At 50.2% G+C, this 18,126-nt stretch overlaps 1 protein-coding gene across 2 annotated transcripts in view; it reads right to left on the bottom strand.

Annotated features, from left to right (window-relative positions):
* Window positions 1–18,126, bottom strand: part of CDH11 (cadherin 11) — a 134,476-nt gene that overhangs the window by 69,944 nt on the left and 46,406 nt on the right. Inside the window, exon 2 of one of the 2 annotated variants that reach the window (XM_037041591.1) lies at window positions 10,199–10,323. The exons of the other annotated variant lie outside the window; for it this stretch is intronic. The gene's annotated coding sequence lies outside the window, so the exon portion shown is untranslated. The remainder of the gene's footprint in view (window positions 1–10,198; window positions 10,324–18,126) is intronic. 2 annotated transcript variants of the gene reach the window in all.

Here is an 18,126-nt window from a genome sequence, read left to right as displayed (position 1 = left end):
TTAAAGGATGAGAAGGAGCTGGGCAGGAGGAGACTGGGCCTGAGGGAACAGCAAGGGCCAGGCCCCTGAAGGCAGCAAAGGTTGGGGCACTCAAGGGACAGGAAGGGCCGGACTGGTGAGGGCAGGGAGGTGGGCAGTTGACCACACAGGTAGGGTCTGGGCTTTATTCTGCGTACGATGAGATGCTATTCAGTAGTTTTAAGTGAGGGCAATCGCTAACAAACCTCCATTTCAGTCTCTGATCTCTTATTCCGTTCCGCTGCAGATTAAATCTAGACCTGTCTCCCCACCATGTAATCTTTTCAATTCCACTCTGACCCAGACTCTGGTTCCCACTGGCTCTCCCCTGCACCCCACTCCTCCCCGCTTGACACTCGGCCCTTTCAGCCCTGGTTCTGCTGCTCCAGACCCAGACGTCACTCTGGGCCCTCTGGGGGACCAAGCCAGGCTAACAAACAAGTCCATGGTGGAGGAAGGCGAGGCCATGCAGACATGGTACCCAACCTCTTGGAAGCATCACTTACTCTGCAAAGCAATCAGCAGGGCTCCGTGAGAGACTTCTCCTGTCCTGCACCCGAGTGCAGGGGCCACCAGATGCTCTGGGAGCAGCACAGTGTGAAAGCAGACACAGGACTAACTCCGTCTCCAGAGTAGGAGAGATTTAAGTTCTATGTGTCCTTAGGTCCTTCTCCGCCTCGTTTCCCTCAGTATCTTGGTACCTAGCACAGCGCTAAGCCCCCCTGTGAATAGGCATTCAGTGCAGACAATGAAGGAACCCAGGAATCTGGTGTTTTCATGCACAGACAACACAATAAGACTTGTTGCAAAATATTCAACAGCTTTTGTAGCAGGTTGAGCTCTCTGGGAAGCCAACTCCGGGATGGAGTTTCACATGGGGATGTTAGTAGAGGTGCCCTTGAGAACAACACATGAGGACACATGTAGGAAGTGAGAGGTGATGCAGGCCCAACACCAGCCTCAGGCCGCCCTGCGCGGTGCTTCGGGCTCAGGATGGCCCTTCAAAATGATCTCACGTAGAGCTGAGATGGCCAGCCCTTTACTGATCAGTCATCGGAGGGGGGCTGCCCCAGGAAGGGGTGTGGCCTTGGCTGAGGTGGATAGCCACAGGTGAGGCAAACCCTGAGGGGTCTGAGAGCTGAAGGTTCTCTGCTGAGAGCACCCCCAGTAGCTAGGACCACCCGTCCCCCCATGCAGGGGGACCTGGGGGGTGGATTGCAGAGTTCAGCTTAGAACCAATCCTACCTACATGGGGATCTACTGATTCTAACACATCTTGGTTCTTCTAAAAAAGTTAAAGGAAAATGAAGTAACCTTGACTTCATTTGGTTTGGCAGCTCTGTGGTTTGATAAAAAGCACATGGCCATTGGTCTTCATGGTGGTGGGGGGGGAAATAGAATCATGTATGACCCTGAGCAGGAGACCACCCAGTTTTCTAGATTCTGCTTCACCTTTTGGAGCCTGAGTTTATGCTCCCGTAGACTGAGATGGGGGATGAGCACCGGACGGGATCCAAGTGGATAAGGCACAGGGGACTCTGTGAACTTCAAAGGGCTGTGTAGGGAGTGGGAAGGCAGGGCGTCGCCCCTTCCGAAAGTGGGCTTGGCACAGAGGGCACCGGCTCATCACAGTGCCTGCTAAGCTTGGGCAGCGGGAGGTCAGGTGGATGGAGGTCATCTTCCTGCGCCACCTGCTTCCAAAGCGTGCACACACACCCCACACGCTGTGCCCCAAGACACAGCATTAAACATCCAAATTCCATCCTAAGAATCCTGCAGACTGGGGACAAAAAATGGCAATGAGGTCATCGGCAAAGGGCGTGGGACCCACAGCTCTTCCGGGAACTCACTTAAGGTATAATTAATATATAGCATTATATTTCAACTCTACAAGGGGCGACCCCCCAAAACTGTAATTATCATCTGGAGGGCAGGCCCCTTGTAGTACAGGCTTCCCCCGCTAGGTGAGTGTTCTAGGAACCCATCTGTATCAGTGTACCAGCTGGTGTTGTTGTGAGAGGCTGTGTTCAGCTTCAGTGAAAATTCTGAAGACTCTTTCCATGTGTTTGTCCCTTGTATGAGGGATGAGCTACTTACAAGTGCTCCTCCTCACACTGTGCTGAGTGTTCAGCAGGGTGTGACGAAAGTCAGCAGGACCCCTGTGCCCCACCCTCCCTATTCACCTGACCTCACCCTGACCAACTTTTTTTGTTTCCCTGGATGAAAAATGTCCTCAAAGGGAAATATTTTGTCCACGTGGGAGAGGTGAAACAAAAAACAACAGAAGCACTAAAAGGCATCAAAATCTACAAGTTCAATAACTTTTGAGCAGTGGAAAAATGTCTCGGCAGGTATATTGCCTCAAGTGGAGAGTCCTTTGAAGGTGCCTGAAGTTTAAACATGTGAGACTAAACACACAATTTTTTTATAAATAAATTCCATTTTGGGGTCCCCCCCCAATATAGTAATTCAATATTTGTATCTATTACAAAACATTCACCATGGTAGGTCTAGTTACCATCTGTCACTGTGCATAACTATCATTTCTTTATGATAAGAACTTTTAAGATCAACTCTCTCAGCAACTTTCAAACACACAATACAGTGTTGTTAACCACAGACACCACGTTGTACGCTACACACCTAGAATTTGGTTCACGACCGGAAGTTTGTAGCTTTTGACCACCTTTTCTGTCCACCTCCACACCCCTACCTCCAGCAACCACCAGTCTGTCCTCTTTGTCTATGTAAAGTCTGCCTTCATAGCTGGGTTTGTTTGTTTTTAAGATTCCACATATTAAATAATAGCATACGGTATCTATTCAACTTTTCTCTGATTTATTCTGACTTATTTCACTTAGCTCCATGCCTTTGAAGTCCGTCCATGTTGTTGCAAATGACAAGATTTAATGAGTCCCGTCTTCTTTATGGCCGAGTAACATCCGTTCTTTCTTACATAGGATGCCGCACTGTCTGTATCTGCCCGTCCACCCATGGATACTTGGGTCACTTCCGTGGCTGGATATTGTACATGACGCTCCTAGTCACATGGGGGCACCGATGGCTTTTCCAGTCCGTGTTTTTGTCTTCTCTGGGTGAACACCCAGAAGGGGACGTGCAGGACCCTGTGGCAGTTGCAGTGTGAATTTTCTGAAGACCCTCCATTCTGTTTTCCACAGTGACCACCCCAATTTACATTCCCACCAACAGTGCACGAGGGTTCCCTTTTCTCCACATCCTCACACAGGAATGTTATAATTTCCTTTAAAGTCACAAGAAATGTCATCAGCCTTTTAGGGTAGAAAATTACATTCATCTTCATACCAAAGCAATCATAAAATATAGCATTCAATTTTTTCATGGAAATATGAGCTTGTGAAGGTGAAGGTACCCAGGGCCCATGAAGGCACAGTGGCCCATGGCACTAGGGGGGAAGAAGTGACATCGCCAGGGCACCCCACCCGGAGGCCAGAGTCCTCCTTGGCCCGCCCAGACAGAAGGGGCCGGAGCAGGAAACCTCCCGCAGGGGAAGTGAGAGTGGGGTGCTCTGGGACGGGGCTCCCAGAGATGAGAGGGAGCGGAGGCAGGGCCACCTCAGTGTCAGAAGCCAGGTGGACGACCCTGCACTTTCTCTTGCAAGGAATCACTCACCGCCGGATCCTGGGGTTTAGAGAGAAGCAAGGTGACGGCACTCAGAGTTGAGAGACATCGCGCCGTGCTGGGGGAGGCGGTCTGGGGCAGAGGGCGCGGGCCGGGCTGTGCCCCCACGACCCTGAGCCCTAGCCACGCGGTCGCGCCCACTCCCTGTGAGCGTAGGCTGCTGGCTGCCATGGCGGTGGGGGCCAGCTCAAACCCTAGACAAGAAGGAGACTAAACAAGCCACAAAGGCTTCTTCTTTCTTGGCCCAAAGCATGACGTGAATGGTTTAGGGACCGTGAATAACAATCCTCCTGGGTCCATGTGTGAAGCAGAAATTCCGAAGAGAAATGGGGACTGTGGAGATGTCCAAAATAGTATCTGTCACGGACAGAAATAGGGTACCGCAGGAAACTCGCGAGACATTCATTTAGAGAGGTACCTTCTCACTAGCCCTTGAACGTATGCAGACAATTCTTTAAAAAATTGTTTCCTTAGGAAAGGAAGTCTAAGAATTGTTGCTATGGCAACCTAACGGCATGTGGAGGAATGGTGCTTAGATTCTAAAATTCAGAGCCTTTTAAAAAGGTGAACTTATTGGCCCCGCCACACTTTTTCTAAAGCTTCCGAATGGAGGCTCCTGCCAGGAGTCCAGCTACAGCCTTCTAGAGCCTCGGCAGACACAATTAATTTTAGCATGACTTGTTACCTTTGTTTCTCTGCTCGCTCAAACTGCCTTGAGCTCCGAGTCCCCCACCGGGCACAGGGTAATTTGGGTTAGGGGCCTCCAGAGGAAACGCTGATTCGGAGGCTCGGGAACCACAGGAGCCAGAGAGGGCTGACAGGCAATGGCCTGATTTTGTCCTGACACACCACGGCAGCTGCTCCACCTCCCAGCTAGAACCAACTCAAGGAAACAGGCAGACTCCACCGGGGTCCGGGGAGAGCCCCTCACTGTCACAGGGGTTCCGTGAACATGGGAACTCCAGTGGTCTTGTGCACAGGTGCACGTGTGCATTGAGCACAGAGCAGACAGTTGATGAGCGTGTTCAATGTGTGAATGAACGGCCGGGAAGTCACTCCTTGGACATGTCACCCCACCACACTCAGGAGCAACTGCTTTACTCAGCCGAGAGCCGTCTCCGTGTCTGTCACCCCATAGATCTGGAGCAGCGGCCTGCAAAGAGCATGCGTCTGTCTTGGTACAACGCATGAGAGGGTGTCACCATGACTTCCAGGAATTATTTGGGGGGGTGAGTGAACACGGGAAAACCTGAAACCAATCCTTGTGGGCCCAGAAGCACTGGGCTGGAACACCGAATCAACACGGCCTTCTTGGGTTACTTCCTGCCTGTCACAGGACTCCCGGTCCCTCTCACGTCGACTGCGAGCTGTTCCTTGCATGTCATGCAGGCAGGAAGTGTGCTGATAACTTGAGCGGTGCTCAGGGGCTTTGATCTTTAAAAGGAGGGAACCCTACACCAGCCTTTGAGGTGCCATGTGGACTGACAAGCAGAACAGAAGAGTCACGCCATGTAAATGGCCCGTTGTCGGAAATGAAGTGATTAGATTTCAGGGGGACTGCCTGTTCCCACCAGGGACCACGGGGTCCAGAAGGCAAGTGCAGGGAGCCTGCTGGCCTCGGCAAAGACACCCGCTTGTTGCTGAGTGAGCACTGAGAGAGACAGGGCTTTAGCATAAAGCCCTTTCTGCTAAAAGGGCTTGGTTCTCCAGAAACAAGAGAACGTATGGTTCCCAAGAGACAGCTGACGAGTGAACATGTCCAGGGTTCTCTTTTCCTCTCCCCGTGCATTCCATCTCACTCAGTGCAGACGTTTGGCTGCACACCGTGCAGTAACCAGAAGTGTCCATGACTCCTTATAAATACTCCAGTGGAGATTTAGGTCATGGCCACACCAGAAGAACTGTAATATAATTGCCCTCCGATTTGGTAAAGACTGGAAGGCAAGATAAAAAAAAAAAGAGTCGGAAGACAGTGCTTAGGAATGACGACCTTGGCCCTGCCCATTGTGAGTCATGTGGCCCTGGGCACGCTTATTAACCTCTGATCCTCAGGATCCTCATCCACAAAAGAATCACGATGGCTGTGCGATGACTGCACGGACCAAAGTTTGGAGACATCAAACAAGATCCCGCATGCAAAGCACAGAGCAGAGAGCCTGCCACGTGGGCAGGCTCATTAAACACCAGCTCTCATCGTTACCATCAGGAGTGGTCTCCCCATTTTGTTCATAATTAGTTCAACAGACTAAGGTCAAAGAACCGCCGCCTTGGTTCTTTGAAGGTACTCCTCAGGGGCTGATCCGAGCAAAGGTAGGGTATTCACGTTGCCTGGCACGGGAGTGCGCCCTGCAACCCTCTGCTAACTGCATAGTGACGGTCACGTCATACACACGGAAGATCTGCCCAGGAGCTGGCACATGAACTGAGTGTCTGTTCATGATGCCGGTGACAAAAGCTATAGACAGGCAGTTGGCCTCTTTCTCCACAGTGGCCCACATCCCAAAATAGGAAGTGTGTGTGCACAGACAGACCCAGCAGGCCCAGGGATTCAGAGGCCGGCTGCCCACGCTCCGAACTGTCAGGGATGACGCAGAGTCAGGCCAGCCGTCACCTAGCGGCTCTCCGGAATTGGCTTTTATGCAAATGAAAGATAATTGGGTAACCGGTGACCTGATGCCCCTGCAGATTACCATTCAGGAGGGTCTCAGGGAGCGCATGCTTCTCGTGAGCATCAGGACAAATACTTTGTCCTCCAGGCCATTCGAGTCTGTGCTCCAGGGCCCCGCAGAAAGCCCGGCCTGGCAGCAGGGAGCTGAGGCCCCATCCCGTGGCTACCCAGCTGATTCCTCCCCTGCTCCGAGGAGCTACCCAAGTGAGAAAACTGTGCCCAGAATGGAGGCTCGAGTGAACCCATCCCCCCGAAAGCAGCCAGAGAGCGAGCTCTCCTGTAAGTCCAAACCACTTCCTGGCCATTTGTGAGAAGTCGTCCTGTTTTCCTCTCCCCACAGCACTCTCTCTCTCCTTCCTACTTGGATTCTGAGTGCTTTACACAAAGCGACTTGACTGGAAGTTCCTTCAGGAAGGTTCTCTCTTCTCGGTCTGCGTGTGACCCGTCCCAGGGGCCTGCTCAAGAAGTGCCGGTGTGGGGGACCGGGGATCGGGGGTCGGAGTCACAAACCAAAGTTGTTGGTTAGTTTTGTTTTCCCCAAAACCTTACAGTGTGCTGAAAAACCAAGTCCCTTCCTTCTCCTGGGGGTGAAAAATCCCTCTCTGTAAAACAAGAACCTTACCCTGAAAGATCAAAAGGCCACTCCATTCATACCATGCTGTCGTTTTCTGTTTTGCTTTTTTGCTTTTTTTTAAGGGTCCTTTCATTTTTTTTACCTTCCTCTCCCTGAAATGAACACTATGCAGAACTCTTCAAAACAGGCTTAATTTCTAAGCAGAAAACAAATCTAGCCGATTTCCTAGAAGAGAAATCAAATTCAAGGACTTTCTGTTTCGCTTCTGACTCTGTTTCATTGATACCTCACTCTAATTGTCCCTATTACCCAGAAAAATAGGAAATGTCAGCCGCATGTCATAGTGAGGAATGGAAAGGACTGACGAAATGAAGAGACCCATTTGGCTCAGCAGTAATGAGATGCTGGCAGTAATGAGATGCTTACCATTCACCGGCGCTGCCACGGAAGGGGCTCATTTCATCTGCTGAGCCGGGCTTCAGAGCCAATGAGTGCACGACATGCTAATGCGGGAGGCGTCGGTCACACAGTCTCCAGATCTAATTGGCGCATTTGCAGGGAGCGCAGCCCTGCTTCCTTGGAGAGCATGTTCATTCATTGGCTTATCCCCCTCACACACACAGCACAGAGCAGGGAAGAAAGACCAGGGGGTGGAGGGAGCATCCCCTAACTGAACTTTCATCCCCAGCTAGACCCACACTAAAAGTAAGAGTGTAGAACACCTAGGGCATCACCAAGGACCCCTGGGTCCCAGTCACAGGGATGACCACCTGCCTACATGTGTGTGAGCTGTAGCAGAAGCCTCAGGCCTTGTGTAGAGGAAACGGTTTTTGTCAATAATGTAGCCAGTTCATTCAGGGAGAAGGCAAGAGAGGGGAGTGGTAAAAGATAAAAGCTCGAGTCAGACTTCCCAAGAATAAAAAATTTCTTGGGGGAAAAATGTGGCCCCAGGCAAGTTCCTCATCCTCTCCAAAGCTCAGTGTTCTCATTGATAAAATCTTGGGTATGAATAGTGCCTGTCATGTTAGGCTTTTGCAAGGATTAAGGGAGGGGATACCTTTTAAGACCTTCTGTGCCTGGCATACAGTAAGCACTTAATACCTGCTGGCTGCCTTGATTGNGGTGCATTTGCAGGGAGCGCAGCCCTGCTTCCTTGGAGAGCATGTTCATTCATTGGCTTATCCCCCTCACACACACAGCGCAGAGCAAGGAAGAAAGACCAGGGGGTGGAGGGAGCATCCCCGAACTGAACTTTCCATCCCCAGCCAGACCCACACTAAAAGTAAGAGTGTGGAACACCTAGGGCATCACCAAGGACCCCTGGGTCCCGTCACAGGGATGACCACCTGCCTACATGTGTGTGAGCTGTAGCAGAAGCCTCAGGCCTCGTGTAGAGGAAACGGTTTTTGTCAATAATGTAGCCAGTTCATTCAGGGAGAAGGCAAGAGAGGGGAGTGGTAAAAGATAAAAGCTCGAGTCAGACTTCCCAAGAATAAAAAATTTCTTGGGGGAAAAATGTGGCCCCAGGCAAGTTCCTCATCCTCTCCAAAGCTCAGTGTTCTCATTGATAAAATCTTGGGTATGAATAGTGCCTGTCATGTTAGGCTTTTGCAAGGATTAAGGGAGGGGATACCTTTTAAGACCTTCTGTGCCTGGCATACAGTAAGCACTTAATACCTGCTGGCTGCCTTGATTGTGACTGTTCCTCTGTGGTAACATCAGTCCCTCTTCCCCATTTTGTGAGCAAAATATACTTAAAGTCTCTATTCATATGTTTAATACATACTTATTGAGAGCTTATTTGGGTGAGAGACAGTGCTTGCAGCTGGGAGCACTGAGGTCCCCAAGTCACTTCCTCCCTCAACAACCTCCAGGTCTAGCTGGGAAGACAGACAACAAAATAGACAATTCCAGCCCGATGTGGAAATCACAGTGAACGGTCTCATCTCTGACTCCTGACATGTTGTCTAGCAGACACCCAGACTTCAAGCCTTAGGGATCAGAAAGAACTTCTTAGAAATAGTGAGGCCCATGGTAAAATTCTAAAAAAAAAATAAGTAAGACTTAGCCCAAGAGGAGACAGGCATACGGGGTTTGGGGCCGTGCGGGCTGTGCCACGTGGTAGCTCCTACAGCCCTGAGTACAGTGAGGGCTGGGTGCAAAGAGAGTGCCTGCGAAGTGGGCTTGGACAGCACAGCGTGCGTGGCCCCATCCTCGCAGGGTCCTAGGAGCTAGTTGAGGATGCAGACCGCCAGGTCGTACACAGAAGACGACTCGTGCTGGAGCTGACGAGGCAGCAGTGACCCCAAAGCAAAGCACATCTCTCAGGCAGCCACTGCAGGCCTCTGGGAGGAAGTGAGTTTGGTTTATATCTGAATGGTGATTGTGGGGATGGAGAGAAGTAAGAACATTTCAGAGACCGTCAGAGCGTAGAGTCCAAAGGAATTAGCGTGAGGAGACAGCTGTTTGAAGTAAGGGATTGAGGGGCATGTGGGATTCCTGCCGTGTGTCTGATCTAGGTGTCACAGGGCACGGGGAAGGTTTCGAGGGGGGGATCGTAACTTGTATTTGAAATCAGGTACTTCGGGGACCGCTTGGACATCCATGTGGAAATGGGCTGTAGACATTTCGACAGTTAGGTCCAGAACCCTGGAAAGTCATGCTGGTCTAACGAATTCTTAACTTTTTCTCCAGACATGTGTACATTCTATAAAAATAGCTAGTTACCACTGAGCAGAAGAAGATGTAAATGGATTCATAGACGCCTAAAATATAAGAACTGAGAAAGCCTAGTGGCCCAGGGAAAATTTCATTCCCAGAGGGCGTATGGATGGGGAATGGCGGAGCTGGGCCTCGGGCTCTCGGTCTAGCGTTTTGTCTTTTGAGGTCTACGGGGCCAGCCATCTCTTTTCCTTTTGGGATGTAAGCCACCTTGTTCATTTTCTAAAGAGTTCTTTTCAGAAGAACCAAGGGGGTACATATCACCAGGGTCCAACTGAAGAATTGTAATCCCCTTTAGGTCCTGCTTCTCTGAATCTTCTGTGTAGGCTTTCTACTGGCACATACTAAGGTGTTCAACAAAGAGAACCCAAAACAACGGCAAATAATCACATTCCTCCAAGCCCAAGAAAGTAGGCCTGCTCCTCTCTGAGATTCCGGTTTGGGTTTGGTGAAGGTTCAAACCAAGGCGGGTGGAAGGATGGACCTGGTAGGTACCCACCCTACCTCCACGTACTTGGCGGCATTTGAATCATCCAAGTAACATTGATTCATCTTACCTTCTTCACCCATTGGACACTTGCTGCCAATTTCTGTAACGCACTCCACCCATCTGATTGGTCACTCAACAAATGGCAATGGGAACAATCGTCACAGGGCCCCTTCGCGGAAAATATAGTAATTTCTGCAAAAGAGTGAGAGGATCATTAGTAGCCTAGACTGAACACTATTCAAGTGATACACTCTGAGACACAGGTTCACGTACGACAGAGTTTTCCCTTAGAAGACAACAGCCCAGGTGCGGGGAGGGGTGGGTAAACAAATCATCGTGATTGTGTGCAAAGTGGGTAGAACTGGCTGTGGATCCGAAGGCACCACAGGATGGGATGATTAGCCACCTGTGCACTTGGTACTTGAATTACAACAATAAAAGCAGCCAAACATCCAACTCCTTATAATACGCTGTGCACTTCGCATGCATTTGCTGGACAACTGGCATCCCACCTGGAGGGGGAGATGAAAGTCTCAGAGCCTGTCTCTGACACAACCCACATGTTAGCGGAAGCCCGATGACGTGCCTTCCTTCCTGCAGTGAGAAGGTCTCTCCTGCTACTGCCTGCCCCCTGTGGGATGATAGGTTCAAGGGCAAGGACTGGCGGTGGTGGCAGCGGGGACAGGAGGTGCTGTGCCCATGCCAGCAGACCAGAGCACTGGGCTGACAACGCTGCCATGCTTTACCAAGGCTGCAGCCCCCGCCCCCGGCACTAACCCTTCCCCTGTGTGGGGGCTGTGCTCTGCCTGGATCCTGGCCTGAGTCATCTTTGTATCTCCCCGTGTGTCTAACACACTTCCCAGCCCAGAGCAGCTGCTCAGTGTATATCTGTTCAATGAACGAAGAGAAGAATACGGAGTGTCGGAACAGCTGCTGTCTTTGAAGACTGAGGCACCGAACCATGGGAGGTGGCAGCTGTCGTAGGTCCCCTGACGTAAGCGTTAAGGATTCTTGAATATCCTTCGTCTCCAGAACATCTACCTTCCAGGATCAACTCCGCCTGCCTTAAGGGCTTAAATAGCTTCTTGCTTTGACTTTATTTATCATAACTTTTTTTTCCCCCAAAGTCCACTTTTCCTTGTCTCGTCTCCATTTCACCAGACAGCTCCTCACATCCAGTACCTTCCCCAGAACAACGACAACAAAACAACTCAGCGGCAGCAGCAGCAAGCCACAGTCCTCCCAAACTGTGCTCCTAACACCGTGATTCAAGAACAAGTGAACTGTTCCACCGTGTGCTATTGCCAGACACACGCTATGCCAGGGACCGAGTAGCACAGAGCTTATTTCCAGACCCGAAGAATCATGGAGAAGAAGCCGCATGAGAAAGTCCGCCCAGCACAGAACTAAGGAGGAAGAGCCCTACTTCGCAATCCTGTGACAAGCTGTAGCCGGTCTCTAAAAACGCCACTGTCCCCAGTGAGCCACGCCCCCAGCCATTCAGGCCCCTGTGTTGTTCCCTTCCGTGGGAATCTGAGCTGTCCCCATGTAACCGATGACACACGGCAAAAGGGACACAATATGACCTCAGAGGCTGAGTCTCAAGAAACCGGGTGGCCTGTCTGGTGCTCCCAGAAAACTTGCTCTGGGAGGAGTCGGCCGCCCCGTCAGAAGTCTGAGTCCTCTAGCCCTCCACGCTGTGAGGAAGCTCAGCTAGCCACGTGGGGCAGCTGCACAAAGAGAGAGACACCCAGTCCCCTGGAGCCATCCCAGGGCATCCCAGCTGGGGTTCCAGGGGGAGAGTGAAGACGCCGTCTCGGACATCTGACCCCTTCAAACCTTCACGTGACTGTAGCCATCTGACCACACAGCCCGACAGACCCTCTCCAGACCCACCCCAACGAGTTCACGCAACTCAAGCAGAAGAGATGATAACTTGTTTCTCGATCAGTATTTTCCGGTGGAATGTTACTCGGAAGTAAGGAATGAAAACAGTGCAAAGCGAAGTGAGACAGACATGTGCTCTGTTCAGACACACCTAACCACTCTGATATCACGAACTCCATCTCGCCGCTCTGCTCCATGGGGTCAGACTCTTGCCCAAGGTCAAGGGCTCAGTCAGTGTCAGCCAATCCAAGTTCAGCAGTGCAGACGTCCCAGTCTGTGTGTCTCCTGTTTTCCTTCTCCACTTGATATTAGCTGTATCTGTAGCCAGTGTGTTTTTAGCAGTTTGCTTCTCAAATCTATAAAACCGAACTGAACTCCCCCTTTGCCTTTCATTCTTTCCCTCCCTGCAAACTGCGTCCTACAGAATTCCCTTCACCGGAAGCCTGCAAAGGCTTCAAAAGCTCTGGAAGGAGGGCAGAGCTGGATGGGGGATTGTCCGGGAGCTCTGCAGACACTGGCGAAAGAGGAGCTGTAGATTCTGGGGAAAACAGTGGTATGTGACGACCCCATCTTTCTTGGGGACAAAATGAGCATAAGAAATCTGAGCGGTTTTTGTGCTTTTAGCAGAACTGATGGGGAAAGAGAGGTCATGGGGTGTCTGCAGTCCTTTTCTTTCTAAACAGGCGTTTCCGGTTTGGAATGTTCATTTCCCCTCTTCTCCTTGCATCTCACGGCTCCCCGAGGCATCGTGTGTTGCCCTCTGGACGTGTGATTGTGGCGGGTTTCTTTCGCTGGATTCTGATGCAGTGAAAGGCTTGGCACACACAGGGCTGGAAGTGTATGTGAGCTGGATTTAGAATGTCCCCACCCCATGACTTCTTTAGGGCTTGGCTCAGGGTCCTCAGGCCTCGTACTGCGTGCACACTGCTGGTATAGGTACGACACAGGGTGACGGGTTATAGAGGAAAGAATTGCCCCCAGGAGACGCTGGGTAGCCCAAGGAGACAGTGACGGCTTTATTTCTCAGGTGGAGAAACTGAGGCTGTGTGGTAAATGCCCCAGTGTGTACACAGAAGCACTTCAGCTGTACTGGATCTCTAACTTGCCCCCCACCCCCGTCCTTCCCTGCCAGCTTTCAGAACCCACCACGAGACCCGCCCCCCACCCGGGTTAATCACACCTTGTCCTCAGGTTTGTGCCCACAGATAATTTCTACCTTTTGGTCTGACAACACCACAGGGAATTGCAGGCACTTCGGTATGGAGTTGACTATGAATTATCACTGAATATGTTACTATTAAAAAAATAAATGAAACACCACCTCTTTAAAACTTCTGTTAGGCAAAGAAGTCTGGCTGCGGCACCTACAGCTCTGCCGGCTGCAATGCGCCCCGTCACTCTGCGGAGCCGCTGAGTTTTCCTTGCCCAGCAGGCAGGAGAACGGGGGCCCACGGGCAGCAGACCCTCGGTGCCCTGCACACGGGGGCTGCTCCTTCGGCGGGTGCCCCGTGTTGCCGCTGTTGTCAAAGGGATGAATAAGCCCAATTAATAATCAGCGCTGCATGTTTTTCTTTCCAGTTATCAAAAGCCATATGGAGAAGCATATTTTGTAAGATTGGTTTATAGATGATAATGTTTTGTTTCTTTTTTTAAACGGGGGAAGCAGTCGGCTTTGCACGTGAGGGAACAGGACTTAAATTCCATGCTTTGCCTCTTCCAAGCAGTTGGCTTTGGGCAAGCCAGAACCCTCGGCGCTTCGGTTTCCCCACTATGAAAAGGGCAGAATAATTGTTTTGTAGGATTATTGGGAGGAACAGGGAGAATAAATGCAATCCCTCCCTCTAGAGAGGCACTCCATAATCAGTAGCCGCGATCATGGAAAGACACGATTGTGCTTTTTCTCGTTTGTGCATGCTTAATGCATCCGTTTTACCTTTTATTGTATATTTGATAGATAAGCATTTACATAGAATTCATAGTCACATATCTGCCTATACAAATGTGCAACCATGTAATTCATCTTAATGTCTCCTTTTTTTTCCGATGAGGAAACCGAGCCTCAAAGTTCACCAGCTCAGCTTAGACCTGTGACCCCCTAGGAAGTGAGAGGTTGCCGGCTGCCCAGAGCTCACGCCTCCCTGCAAAACCTCCGAGGCCAGCTATTCACGGTGCAGGGGAACGCTGGATGCCTGCCTGTAATTACAAGAAAACATCCATAAAGAGTTTCTGGGCTTCAAATGGATTTGCCAGAGTGGCCCTTTAAATCCAACTCTTAACACGATTATCTTTATTTCTCTTCAGTAGTTTTTCTAAGTAAGCCATGCCGTTAGAGGCACCTAATGCAAAGTGACAACCTTCACCAGTTTGCAAAGCACCGAAGGACGAAGGATGGGGTGGAGAGAGAGTCCATTGTCACCATGGTAATTACCGCACAATACCTGACAGCCAATGGACAGTTGGGAGGCTCAGGCAGCAGCTGAATTCGGCATTGTCCGGGCCTGATAAAGAGATGGGAAGCCCTGAAAAGCCAGGGAGCGGGGTCTCACAGCCCTGTGGCCGGGCCCTGAAAGGCCCATTGTCCTGCCACCATAAATCCTGGGATCCCCGGGCACTTGACAACTGAAGCTGGGCACAATGGAATTCCTGTGTCCAACACCACACTCCTTGTCCGATGCCAGTCTTATCAGCCACATTTACAAATGTCTTTCGTTGTCCCCACATAATTCCCCATTAGAAGGGCTATTGGGAGCAGAACTAAATAAATATTCACAGCCTTTGTCATATCTTTGGGAAATGAATAAACAAACAGCGACCTAGCATGTGAGCAAGCCTCCCTCCGCTGTGCGTTTTAGCCTCGTTTCTCACCCACCCGAGGTCCTTCCGTGTTCTCCCATTAAACACAACAACAGTCAGAATACGAGGAGGCTGGAGTTTGACTTGCCACCTACGACTTACCCCTCCATCTACAGGGCCTCGGTGCTTCTACGTGCAGTTTGTAAACATGCGTCTTCCCCACAGTAGTGGGAGGGGCTTGTTCTGTTCTGTTCCTACCTCCTAAAAGAAGGCAACTAAACCTCAGAGAAGTTAAATAACTTGCCCAAGATAACTGAGTTAATTAGCAGCAGAGTGGGAATTCAAAGCTAGATTTCCCTTGCTCCAAAGGATCGGGCCTTTCACTTTGCCATGATGATTTCTCTACTAAATTTTTTTAAAAAAGGATAAAATGTCAGATTAAGGGGGAAAATCTAAGCACATCCACTATAAAAGTCGCAGAAGTAGATGGAGTCTATTTCTATTGTTAACAGAACCTGAGAACTCTTAGAATTGAAGGGAAACAAAAAGCCTTTCTCCAAAAGAGGATATTTGATTATTTTATTTTTGTCCTAATATGCCAAAACTGTTATTTAAAAAATTTGGGGGGAAGGGAGGCTAGGGGGCAAGCAAACAAAAATAAATATAACCATGCTTCAGGGACGTTTCAGGGATGTTCACTGTCACTTGGTTGAGTTTGAGAAAGAATCACTGGGGTAAACAACGCAAGCAGGACATACACAACCACACATGCTCACCACGCTCACCTCCTCTTCTGTAACTTATTCTATTTTACCTGCTGTCTCCTTGCTGTGAACAAACACCTCAATGTTTGGCCACAACACAGATGGAAAAACAGAAACTCCCTTCCTAATGGAAGCCAGCTGCTGGAAGGATGGCTATCTTTACGTTAAAAAAAATGCAACAATATTAAGACTCTCAATGGTTCCCTATCGGGGCAGGAGATGTCCACACACCTTAGCACCGCTTGCGCACTTCTCCCTGATCTGCCACAGCCTCACCTCCTACCCAGGTGAGACCCACTGTTCCCTGGCAGGCAAGCACCACACCTGGGTGCCTCTCTGCAGGTACCGCTCCCTCGTCTGAGCTCTCCTCCCACTCACTGTCGGTTTCCCTGTGGGGGACCCTCCCTCCTCCCAGGTGTGGACGCAGAGGACCTCTGATTCCCCTTAGGACAGCACATCCCCAGAGGGGAGAGCTCCTTGTTATTACTGCCTCAGCCCCTTCCATGCTGCATCCAAGGACGTGCTGAGCTCCCCGGAGACAGAAATCGCATTTCAGACTCAGTTTTCACTCGTCTGGGTCAATACACAGCTAACCCTCCACAGGGTTTGGCTTACTGGAGAAATAATGAATGACAGCAGTTAGACAGACAACCACCACCCACCTGTACTTTTTCAAATTTTAACGCGTTGGAAACCTACTGCCTTTGTATCTACTTGATATCAATGGGCAAATGTAAAATCTGTAATTTCGTCATTGTATAACTTGTGACTTTTTTAAGGACTGTAAGGACATACTCACTTGGCCCAAATAATTCAGCCTCGATAAAAGCAATGGCGAGCTGTCTGGTTTGTGTCCTAAGTTAGTTAAAATCTGTACAACAGGCTCTCGTTTTGCGAACCACTGGCTATTAAGAAGGCTGGGTAACCCGTCAGTACTTCTTGAGTGACAGGTGCTTGTGCAAGTACTGAGTCTGAAAAAGGGTGACCGCTATTTCCAAATACTTCAGGTGCCAGGGGAGGCATTGAACCATGTTTGAGGATTTATGGGCAGGACATGAGCCGGGCGCACAGGAGGCTCACTCCTCTAGCTCCTCCTCACCTCCCGGAGCCAGGCGTGGATCCAAACAGGCAGGAACAATTGCTAACATCACAGAGAGTTCGCTGTGCCGGGTCTGGGGCTAAGTACTTCCCTGTAATGGATAAGGTGATCTTCGAACAGCCCTCTGTGTCAGGTGGTGTGACTTTGTTTATCTCGTAATTAACACTGAGGCACAGGCAGTGAAGGGGCAGTGAAGTCGCCCTCGCTGGCAAGAGCCAGGCACAGGGAAGCCAGGATGCAGACACAGCAGCCCAAACCTGTAGCAGTTCATCCAGTAGCTACTCTTCACTGCTTCCTGCAGACATAAATCGGGGCAGTAATTTGGGGAAGTGGTCCAATGATTTAAAACAAAAAGATGAAGATGACATCACTTTACCAGGCTATGAACCATCGAGAGAGACAGAGAGACAGAGACAGAGAAACAGAACACACTAATGAAACACCCCCAAAGGATATGAATAACAGCAAAGACCATACATAACCCAGGACCTAAAACCGTATTTAACATTTCATCAAATCTGGCACACTACCCTTACAACCAAGACATGAACCTGATTGCGAATCTCCATGTTCACACAGTCAGAGAAGCTTTTACACACACACACACACACACACACACACGGTGTTTGCTGCGCGCTACCAATAGGCACAGCCTGCTAATCTCTTCTCACAGCAAGAAGAGGAGGCTGTGCCGTCCACAGCAACACGACTCATTCATGGTATAATAGGAGAGGGTTCTCTCTGGGAGCACACTGCTCAGGAAGAAGCAAAACCAGGTTTCTCAACACCGAGTGGGACTGTCCACTGGCCGTGGAAAATTAAGGGGAAAAATGCCATTTTCTTATTTACCTCTTCCTAGGTACTTATTCCTCACAGGCTCCACTGAATTCAAATTGCCTGGAAAGCTCCACCAGGGCAAGAACCATGCATGTTTTCCTGCCTGTTGGGTACCAGGTGGACAAAGGCACAAACTAATGTGCCCAAACAGCTTCTGCTCAAATGAGCCCGTAACAAGTGAGTCCTTCGGAAGGCCAGCAGCAAGTGGTGACATGCGGTTTTCTTTGGGCACAGATGTGAGTGTGGCCAGCGAGGGGCCGATGGGAGCCTGAGCCAGCGAGGGAGCGTGGCAGGCAGGCACGCTGCGTCCCCATCACACCTCATTACCTCCACTGGACTCATTCAAGGTCGGCAGGGGAACTGGGTCAGTAAAACCTTTCAGTCACAGTTTGCTGCTCTTTGTTGGCAGAATAATACTTTTCCCTCATACGCACAGATTTTGAAATTTTTGAAGATCCGGGGAGAAATCAAGTGCCAAAAGCAAGATCCTAATTTTTTGCAGGAAGGTTGATTGAGGCCGTCCCCCGCCCCCAGACTCACCTCCCAGGGACATGCAGACACACACACACATACACACACACACACACACACACACACATACACACACACATTCAG

Source organism: Sturnira hondurensis, unplaced genomic scaffold (assembly GCF_014824575.4).
Source record: "Sturnira hondurensis isolate 20B ecotype Veracruz unplaced genomic scaffold, ASM1482457v3 Scaffold0003090, whole genome shotgun sequence".
Lineage (NCBI taxonomy): Eukaryota > Metazoa > Chordata > Mammalia > Chiroptera > Phyllostomidae > Sturnira > Sturnira hondurensis.
Note: the sequence above shows the minus strand (reverse complement) of the source record. Positions and strands in the feature narration are given on the sequence as shown.